The sequence below is a fragment of the Heteronotia binoei genome, chromosome 20 (assembly GCF_032191835.1).
Source record: "Heteronotia binoei isolate CCM8104 ecotype False Entrance Well chromosome 20, APGP_CSIRO_Hbin_v1, whole genome shotgun sequence".
NCBI classification, from domain to species: domain Eukaryota; kingdom Metazoa; phylum Chordata; class Lepidosauria; order Squamata; family Gekkonidae; genus Heteronotia; species Heteronotia binoei.
In genome coordinates this window covers 4704502-4715568 of record NC_083242.1, presented here as the reverse complement: position 1 = coordinate 4715568, position 11067 = coordinate 4704502, and positions in this window count along the sequence as shown.

Here is an 11067-nt window from a genome sequence, read left to right as displayed (position 1 = left end):
TGTTCATATGTTCGCCGGGTGTAGATGCCGGGAACTGACAGCAAGGGGGGGGGGGAGCAGAATGCTGAGATCCCCATAGATTAGGGGTGTCAAACTCATTTGCTGTGAGGGCTGGATCTGACATAAATGAGATCTTGTTGGGCCGGCCATGTTGGGTTGGGCCGGGCCATATGTGTACCTATTTAAGATTAGGTAACAAAGATATAAACTTTATAAAGGAAACAAAGACAATTAAATATATTTTTTTAGAAAAAACAAAGGAAGCTCTGGCTCTTTCCTTCCTTTCCCAGAGGACTGGTGGGGGAGGAGCCTCAGCCAATAGAAGGAAGAGAGGCTTGGCTCCGTAGCTCTGCTGTGCAATTGAGAAAGCCTGAAAAAACAACCTTTGCCTTCCCTCCCCCTTCCTCCTCAAGGGAGGAGCCTCAACCAATGGAGAAAACAGAGGTTTTGCTCTGTCGCTCATGTGCAATTGAGCAAGGTTGGCAAAGCAAGGTGTGGTGGAGAAGGACGCAAGAGAGAGGGAGAAAGAAGCGGATGACAGCCAGTTGCTCGGGAGCCTGATAGGAATCCTTCAGGGGACTGATTCGGTCCTCGGGCCATGAGTTTGACATGCTGTAGATGGTTGTGGCTCAGTGATGTGATGTGCTGCCTTCTGTGCCACATGCCACAGATCAAGGCCATGCAACCACCGGTAGAGCTGGTCCAGATTTGTGGGTTCACACAGGCACAGTGAATCCAATCAGACCAGACAGGTCTCCACAGGTTTCTGTTTTCCCTGAATGCTGTCTGCAGTCACTGTTAAGCCCAGCAGGAACTCATTTGCATATCAGGCCACAGCCCCTGATGCCTAGACAACCGGAACTGCATTCCTGCTCAAAAAAAGCCGTTTATTTGTGTGTTTTAAAAATTTATTTGATTTATGCCCTGCCTTTCTTCCCCAAATAGGGACCCAACGCTGCTTATATCATTCTTGTCTCCTCCAATTTATCCTTACAACAATCTTGTGAGGTAAGTTAGACTCATAGAACAGAATCACAGGGTTGGAAGGGGCCATAGAGGCCATCTAGTCCACCCCCCTGTTCAATGGAGGTTCAGCCTAGAGAATCCCTGACCGGTGTTTGTCCAGCCGCTGCTTCAAGCCTGCCGGGGAGGGGGGGCTCAGTCACCACCACCTTAGGTAGCTGATTCCACTGTTGAACGACTCTTCCCGTAAAAAAAGTTCTTCCTAACATCCAGCTGGTGCCGTTCCACCTTTAATTTAGACCCAGGATTGTGATTCCTCTCCTCTGCTGCCAACCGAAACAGATCCCTGCCCTCCTAATCTAAGTGTCGCTGTTGTACAGTTGCACGGTCGAGTTCGACTCTTTGTGACCCCGTGGACAAAGTCACGCCAGGCCCTCCTGTCTTCCGTCATCCTCCGAAGTCTGCTCAAATTCGTGTTTGTTACATCAGTAATGCTATCCAGCCGTCTCATCTTTTGCCGTCCCCTTCTTCTTTTGCCTTCTGTCTTTCCCAGCATCAGAATCTTCTCCAGTGAGTGCTCCCTTCTCATTTGGTGGCCAAAGTATTTGAGCTTCTGCTTCAGCATCTGACCTTCCAGTGAACACTCTGGGTTGATTTCCCTTAGGACTGACTGATTTGATCTTCTTGCAGTCCAAGGGACTCTCAAGATTCTTCTCCAGCACCACAGCTCAAAAGCATCTATTCTTCTGCGCTCGGCCTTCCTTATGGTCCAGCTCTCACAGCCATGCATTACTACTGGGAATACCATCGCTTTGACTATACAGACTTTTGTTGGCAGGGTGATGTCTCTCCTTTTTATTATACTGCCCAGGTCCGCCATAGCTGTCCCCCCAAGGAGCAAACGTCTTTTAACTTCATGGCTACAGTCACCAACTGCAGTGATCTCTTCTAAGTGACAGTCCTTCAAATACTTCAAGAGCAATCCTGTCCCTCCTCTCCTCAGGTTAGGCTGAGTCTAGGGGAACCCAGCAAGCTTACATGCTAGAAGGGGGATTTGAACCCAGAAGAGTTGTGCCCTGTCAACAGAAGAGGCTGCTTGTATACAGAGAGAGGGAGAAAGACAGAGAGGCAGAGACAGTGAGAGAGAAGCTTCTGTACATTGAATCAGACCATTGAGCCAACAAGACTAGTGTTGTCACTCAGACTGGCTCTCCAGGGCCTCCTGCAGTTGTCTTTTCACATCATCCCTTACATGATCCTTTTCAACTAGAGATGCCAGGGATTGAACCTGGGACCTTCTGCATGCCAGGCAGATGTTCTGTCACTGAGCCATGGCTCCCTGCTTGGGAGGAAGTTGAATGGAAACCTTGGGTGCTATCAGACTGGAAAACTGACACGATAGTATTCCCGAGGCGGCAAATCCCGATTCAGACAGGTCCGTTTTAGGGGGATCAGACAGCCGCCGTTGAAGCGGCAGCTTCCCGGCAGCCATCCGTGCTTCCACCTTCAGACTGCTAACCAGGCTCCACTGTGGAAAGGGTGGTTTTTCTGTGAAGGACCCCTGTGTGTGCGCTCATGCCAAGAAGCACACAAGCTCACTGAGAAGAAGAAGAAGAAGAAGAAGAAGAAGAAGAAGAAGAAGAAGAAGAAGAAGAAGAAGAAGAAGAAGAAGAAGAAGAAGAAGAAGAAGAAGATATTAGATTTATATCCCGCCCTCCACTCCGAGTCTCCGAGTTCCCTGGAGGAGCAGGGAATCAAACCCAGTTCTCCCACATAAAAGTCCGCACACTTAACCACTACACCAAACTGGCTCTCTCCTGTGGAGAGGGCCTTTGGGGGAGGGGGGGGAATGCCCTGACTGTGCTGGAAACGGCTTGGCGTGATCATACAGCTCTTCTGCCCATGAGTCACACTGGGATATTCAGACAGCAGCCAATTATGCGACCTACAATTGATTCAGGGGAATGTTACCGGGAGAATCCAGGTAGCTTTTAAATGCAAAGAGTAGGCGTCTGGGGATGGGCTGGGGACAGACTGGGCTCGGAGGGTAGATGTGCTTGTGTGAATGTGTCCCTTTGAATCAAATGGGAGGCATTCCTAGGTCGGGCCAAATCTCTTGTGTAAAACCACCATTGTCTCTCGCCCAGGAGTCTCCGATGTGGTGTTCATGGACTACGTTGAAGCTACACTCTTCAGGAGCACCCACCTTGTGAATTTCTGTTGGACTATTTCCAAGTTTGGACTTATATCTTTTCATTTGGAGATGGGGTTTCTTGGCCCCTTGGAGTTTTCTGTTAATTTAAAAGGCCCTAGCACCGCCGGCCTCTATCATTATTGTATTGTCTATTATGTATTGTAGACAATCCTTATGATATATTTTTACAAACTGAAAGACAGTGTAATACTTGGTGGCTTTGATCAGTTGACTAATTACAGCAAGTGCTCTTGTTATTAGCAAGCAGGAGGGGCCAGGGAGTGGTTTAGCCAATCAAGGCTTTGGGCTGACTATCAGAGATTTGATTGGCTGTGCGGATTTTTCTAGATGTCGTTTTGGCAGCCGCTGTCACCACATCACAAGGATCTGCGCCACGTCGCTGCGATCAAGCTGCGCCTATCCTTTTGCCACCCGTTCTGTCTCCTGCGGCAGCCATTTTGTGGCAGCCATTTTCTTGCTTCATCCACCCCACCCTGTCAGAATTCCAGATGTGCCCACAGGCTCACAAAGATTGGTGACCTCCCTTACAGAGCCCATAATATCTTGCTGATTTAGGGGCACAAACGACCCAAACGTATGCATTTCACGGGGGGAAGAAACTGTTGAAAGCATCTCAAAGTGAAAGGCTGGGGATGAGAAATTCAAAAGCATCCCTAAGGAAAGAAGGGGGGGGGGGAGAGGGAAAGAGACATCTTTAAATTGTGTGTTCCCCCCATCTTCATCTGCATGAAACGAGCGCTTGAACTGTATCTATTGTCCGGGTAACTTCTATCGAGCATCTCTTGATTTGAATAATTGACCCATAAACCGGCTTACCAAGACATCAATATCTGCCAATGTCTCCGGAATGTTTTAAGAGGGCCCTTGTCTATTTCGAGACGCCGCCGACGCTTAGGGAAGCACTTTCTGCCCTGATCTGTCTGCAGCCCAGCTACACAGAGACCGGCCAAAGGCACAATAAAAAAAATTAGCAGGAGTCTTTCGGGTGCCTTAAAAAAATCGAAACAGCTTTTTATTTCGGCGTAGAGTTTGGCTGGCCGGGAAGCCCCAATGTCAAATGCTACAAGCGGATCCTCGCTGGGAAGTCATTTGATGTAGGAAGCATGGGGAAAAAAAATCCAGACAGACAGGAGGAAAGGGGGGGGTCAAGGAGGTCGCTGGAAGCGCAACGTGTAATGCAATTATGTAAAATTCAAATCCGATCGGGGAAAATATCGAGAACAGTCGCTAGTGACGCTGAAATTGCTTAACAGCGATAACGACTAGGAATCAGAATAAAGGGTGAGGGGGTCCCCCAACGTGGTGCTCACAAGCACCACAGCGCCCCCTAGACACTATTCCTGGCACTCATCAAGTTGTTTTAGAAAGGGGGTGGGGCCATGTGAGGCGCTTGCCCAGCTGACTGGCCCCTGGACATCTGATTGGTTGGGCAGATTAAAAGAACATTGTTGCAGGTCCAGTGTTGCCCACCCCCCCCCCACCCCAGCATTGGTTTTATTCTCCCACGCCTCTTCGCCAATGTACTTTTCAATGTATGCCTCTTCTTCCCCACCCTTGGGGGTTCCTCGCTGCGTATGGCTCCGCCTCTTGTGGCAGCTATTTTCTGACTGGCCTTGCCTCCTGTGGCAGCCATATTGTAGTTGCACCCACCACCCTACATAATAATCCCAACTGTGCCCACAGGCTTAGAAAAGACTGGAGACCCCAATATAGTGTTCTTTATTATCACAGTGCCTTATTTCAGGTTCGTACGCGACCTGATGGCACTTTACACAGTTATTCCCAGCAGCCCTAATATTTAAGGAGCTGGGTTCAAGCCCAGTAACATCTTAAAGACTGCCACAATTTTGGAGGTATAAGCTTCTGAGAGTCATAGATCCGTTTGCCGACTTTGGAGGTGGGAGTGTGCCCAGATAGTAGAGAAGATGTCCCACATTCAGAAGAACCTAAGATCAAACGTAGCGCTATGAGGACGTAGCACTAAATACGTAAGTAGTAAAATCAATAAAATCGGGTAAGAGCCCCATGGCGCAGAGTGGTAAAGCTGCAGTACTGCAGTTCTAAGCTCTGCTCATGACCTGAGTTCGATCCCGGCGGAAGCTGGTTCAGGTAGCCAGCTCGAGTTTGACTCAGCCTTCCATCCTTCCTAGGCTGGTAAAATGAGTCCCCAGTTTGCTGGGGGCAAAGTGTAGATGACTGGGGAAGGCAATGGCAAACCACCCCGTAAAAAGTCTGCCGTGAAAATGTGAAAGCAACGTCACCCCAGAGTCAGAAACGACTGGTGCTTGCACAGGAGACTACGTTTAAAATCGATATACATCTTGGACCTTCTGCAGAGTATAAATTATGTATTTATGGTTTCATTGTATATTTTGTTTTTTAAAATCTATGTTATTTTTACCTGTTGTTAGCCATCCTGAGCACATCAAGGGAGGGCAGGACTTAAATGTGATAAAATAAGAAATAAATATAATAAAACAATAATCCCTGGAATCTCCAGGTAAAGTATGTCAAGTTAACAGGTGTCAAGTAAAGATCCTAATGTGCTCGAGCGCCCAAAGATTCGCTGCCAGCTCAAATAAACAAAGAGCTCGATAGACCGGGGTCCCCAGCCTTTTTGCACCCTGACCTTTTGGAATCCTGGCTCAGAGTCAGGCAGAGTCATAAAATAGCTGCCTCAGAAGAGGCAGCCCATTAAAATGGGCTGCCATGACAGGCGGAGCCAACCACAAAGGATGGAAGGCTGAGTCAACCTTGAGCTGGCTACCTGAACCCAGCTTCTGCTGGGATCGAACTCAGGTCATGAGCACAGGGCTCCGACTGCAATACTGCAGCTTTACCACTCTGCACCAAGGGGCTCTTCTGAGGCAAAATGGAACTCTATTATTAACTCTTCAGCATTTCAGGCAAAAACTCTGTTTAACTTAATGCCTTTGAATCTGCATGGCCAGTCAGAAGCTCTGCTGGGCAAAAGCTCTCATCCAGACTCACCCATTTCCTAAAAGAAGACGACAAGAAGAAAAGGAACGCATTGGATTTGTATCCTGCCTTCCACTCTGAATCTCAGAGTCTCGGAGCGGCTCGCCATCTCCTTTACCTTCCTCCTCCCCAACAAACACCCTGTGAGGTGGGTGGGGAGAGCTCTGACAGAAACTGCCCTTTCAAGGACAACTCTGCGAGAGCTATGGCTGACCCAAGGCCATTCCAGCAGCTGCAAGTGGAGGAATGGGAATCAAACCCGCTTCTCCTAGATAAGAGTCCATGCACTTAACCACTACGCCAAACTGGCTCTTATTTAGAGCAGCAGGAAAGGTGTTGAGGGCATCAGAACATAAAAACATAAGAGAAGCCATGTTGGATCAGGCCAATGGCCCATCCAGTTCAACACTCTGTGTCACACAGTGGCCAAAAAAATTATATATATATATACACACACACACACAGTGTGGCTAATAGCCACTGATGGACCTCTACTCCATATTTTTATCTAACCTCCTCTTGAAGCTGTCTGTGATTGTAGCTGCCACCACCTACTGTGGCAGTGAATTCCACATGTTAATCACCCTTTGGGTGAAGAAGTACCTCCTTTTATCCGTTTTAACCTGACTGCTCAGCAATTTCATCGAATGCCCACGAGTTCTTGTATTGTGAGAAAGGGAGAAAAGTTCTTCTTTCTCTACCTTCTCCATCCCATGCATAATCTTGTAAACCTCTATCATGTCACCCCGCAGTCAACGTTTCTCCAAGCTAAAGAGCCCCAAGCGTTTTAACCTTTCTTCATAGGGAAAGTGTTCCAACCCTTTAATCATTCTGGTTGCCCTTTTCTGGACTTTTTCCAATGCTACAATATCGTTTTTGGACCTATCAGGTTGGGGATACCTGCGATCGACCAATGTTGTGGCTTTATGCAGGGGTGGAATTCTAGCAGGAGCTCCTTTCCATATTAGGTCACGCACTCCTGATGTAGCCAGTCCTCCTGGAGCTTACAGTAGGCCCTGTACGAAGAGCCCTGGAAGCTCTTGGAGGATTGGCTATATCAGTGGGGTGTGGCCTGATATGCAAAGGAGCTCCTGCTAGAATTCCACCCTGGTTTAGTGTATGGCTGCTTCACGTGTTCCTTCCAAGAACCAGATGTTTGTAGCACTCAATGTGTCAAGCAAAGCAGGACATTCCCATTTGGCTTTTATGAGCATGAGAAATTACAGTCGGAAACAGCAGGAGAACCTTGTGCTGACACCGGGCTTGCTGGAGAGATCATAAAAAAAATACATCTTTTCCAGGAAAGATAGTTAATCCCATTGTACACAGAGATTCCATCTGGTGGTAATACGCCGACTTTTGCATCTCTTGATATAACGATTCCCTCGCTCAGTTACGTTTGGCTTCTGTGTGCCAGTTAGGAGAGCTCGTTTGATTTCCAGAGATATCGCAACTCGGAAGTATACAAAGCGTTATCAAAAACACTCGGGATGTCTCTGAAGTAAGAACTGGAAAAGATTCGGATCAGCTTTTGTCAGCTTCAGGACGCAGTGGTCCCTCCCCTTGAAGTCTGCTTTTACCAGTGATCAAAACTTCAATAGCAATAAAGCAAGCTCTTAACATAAGAACATAAGAGGAGTCGTGTTGGATCAGGCCGATGGCCCACCCAGTCCAACACTCTGGGCGTTTTCGCACTCACCTTCAAGTGGCGCGACCACCCTCTTCACGCCGGTGGATCTGCAGGGATTTCGCATAAGAAGCGCTGGAGCAGCCAAAAGAGCCGGAAAGTTCCGTCGCGAAACCCGCTCAAACGGAAACCGCCAAGAAGCAGGAAAACGTTTGAGCGGCTTTTGCGACGGAAGTCGCCGGCTCTTTTCGCTGCTCCGGCGCTTCTTATGCGAAATCCCTGCAGATCCGCCGGCGTGAAGAGGGTGGTCGCGCCACTTGAAGGTGAGTGCGAAAACGCCCTCTGTGTCACACAGGGGCCAAAAAGGAACAGGCACCATCAGGAGGTCCATCAGTGGGGCCAGGACACGAGAAGCCCTCCCACTGTTGCCCCCCCCCCCCAAGCACCAAGAATACAAAGCATCACTGCCCCAGACAGAGATTTCCAACTATACGCTGTGGCTAATAGCCACTGATGGACCTCTGCTCCATAGGTTTATCCAATCTCCTCTTGAAGCTGACTATGCTTGCAGCCGCCACCACCTCCTGTGGCAGTGAGTTCCACGTGTTAATCACCCTTTGGGTGAAGAAGGACTTCCTTTTATCTGTTCTAACCTGACTGCTCAGCAATTTCATGGAGTGCCCCATGAGTTCTCGTCTTGTGAGAAAGGGAGAAAAGTACTTCTTTCTCTACCTTCTCTATCCCATGCATCATCTTGTAATCTTCACCCAGAGCTCTGCTATGGCTCATTATCAGGACTTTTTCTTTTTTCCTGGGGGAACACGGCAGGACAGAGTTCCAGAACCTCTTTGTGGAAACAATTTATTTTTCAGATTTTAAAGTTCACGAGGGGCACCCGTGTGTTTCTCCTTCATTTCCCTCTTGGGAGTTCTGGCACCCCTTTTTCCATGGGAAAAAAAAAAAGCCCTGCTCACAATTAATGACAAGATCTGCGCTGGTGCAGAAATGCATGTTTAGTCTAACTCTGCATTGTGCCCTAGTTGCAACACACGGCTAACCGAACAACCCCAAAAGTTATTTGTTTGTTTCAAGGCTCTTTGTATCGATGGGCAAGCCCAGACAGCTTGTGAAATCCTAACAAGAAGCTTGGCAGTCCTTGAGCTTCTCTGATCAAGCTCTGGGAAACCTTTCCACTCAATAGCTCATGTAAAGCTTTATTTGTGTGTGTGTGTGTGTGTGTGTGGTCTGCCTTTTTTACAGGGAGTCAAGGTGGATTTTATTTAAAATGTATCCTCTGATGGGCAGCTGGTTTCCATTTTCTTGATCTTTAAAGTGTACAGAGATTAACAGACCTATTCTGGTTTTGCCAACCGCTGCTGTTGCAAATGAACTCCAGGCAACAGAGATCAGTTCACCTTTGTCTCTCTTCGCCAAAGTAAGCCAGCCAGTGGCTTGGAGAATGTATTTAAAGTTAAAGTTGTTTTCTTTCCACCTCTCCCTTACTCCTCCCTCCCCCATCTATTTTCCTTCCTTCCTTCCTTCCTTCCTTCCTTCCTTCCTTCCTTCCTTCCTTCCTTCCTTCCTTCCTTCCTTCCTTCCTTCCTTCCTTCCTTCCTTCCTTCCTTCCTTCCAGTTTGGTGTAGTGGTTAAGTGCGCGGACTCTTATCTGGGAGAACCGGGTTTGATTCCCCACTCCTCCACTTGCAGCTGCTGGAATGGCCTTGGGTCAGCCAGAGCTTTGGCAGAGGTTGTCCTTGAAAGGGCAGCTGCTGTGAGAGCCCTCTCAGCCCCACCCACCTCACAGGGTGTCTGTTGTGGGGGAGGAAAGGAAAGGAGATGGTGAGCCGCTCTGAGACTCTTCGGAGTGGAGGGCGGGATATAAATCCAATATCTTCATCTACCTCACAGGGTGTCTGTTGTGGGGGAGGAAAGGAAAGGAGATTGTGAGCCGCTCTGAGACTCTTCGGAGTGGAGGGCGGGATATAAATCCAATATCTTCTTCTTCTTCTTCTTCTTCTTCTTCTTCTTCTTCTTCTTCTTCTTCTTCTTCTTCTTCTTCTTCTTCCTTCCTTCCTTCCTTCCTTCCTTGTGATTCTCAAACTTCTGACATTCCTGTCTTGTGGCCCTCAAACATCTGACATTTATTCTATGTGGCTCTTATGTTAAGCAAGTTTGGCCACTACTGCAGTAAATGCATCCATTAATGTAAAACATTGACGAGGATGCCTTCCTGCCAAACCACCAGGACATTCTTGGTATTGTGTACATCCATTGTATGGATTTTTTACCCAGCTGGTACATTATTTATCCCTTTGCTGGATGGCATTGACTCATATTGCTAATTTGTCAGTGCACAAATCACATTTGGGAAACGTGTACGTCAGGATTAGCACAAGAGCAAAAGGCAGGGGTTGCGAGCACGGCTTGCTTGGTGGGGCATCGGCCCGGGGATGGTCCTTTCAGCACTGCTGAGCGAGGGATTCAAAAACGTTTCTGCATCGGAGGTTGCTTTCGTCTCTCCACCACATGCGCGCGCCCGGCCTGCCAAATCATTGCACTCCATACTGGGATTTAGCTTAGCAAACAGCCAGCCTGCAAACTACTAGTTTATAGCCGCATGTGAGGCCTTGCCAGGTGGAGTTTGATTTCATAAAACAATAACCTCTGGCTGATGGAAGATAATATGGCAGATCCTCAAGAATAAATGAGACACAAATATTCCAATTACAGGCTTATCTGAACTCCGCGCTATCCTGGGCCAGGCGCTTTCCTTCCGCGGTTGGCCTCAAATTGCCCCGGCTGCTTGGAGCTGCCGCAGAGGAGAACGCCGCAGCTTCTCTTCATCGGGGCTTGATCGTTGCGATCGCTTTTGTGAAAGGCTAGGAGATGATTCCGACGGGTTGAAAATGAAGTTTTTCCCCCCAGGACTGCTGCTTTGATATTTTATTATTTTTATCCCTTTCTCTGATCGCTTTGGAAGGTTCTTCTGCATGGACCCTAAAGCTTGAGGTTTCTGTCCCCCGTTATATCCTGACCCCCCAAATTCTTGCATGTTTGCGACCAGGCCTCAGTTTGGGCAGGAGCTCACAGAAGCAGAACTCCAGAATCTCTAACTTTTATTGTGCTTGCTCTTTCTTTTTTGTCGTTGTTCAGTCGCACAGTCAAGTCCAACTCTTTGTGACCCCATGGACCAAGTCATGCCAGGCCCTCCTGTCTTCCACCATCCTCCAAAGTCCACTCAATGTCATGTTTGTTACATCAGTAACACAGTCCAGCCATCTCT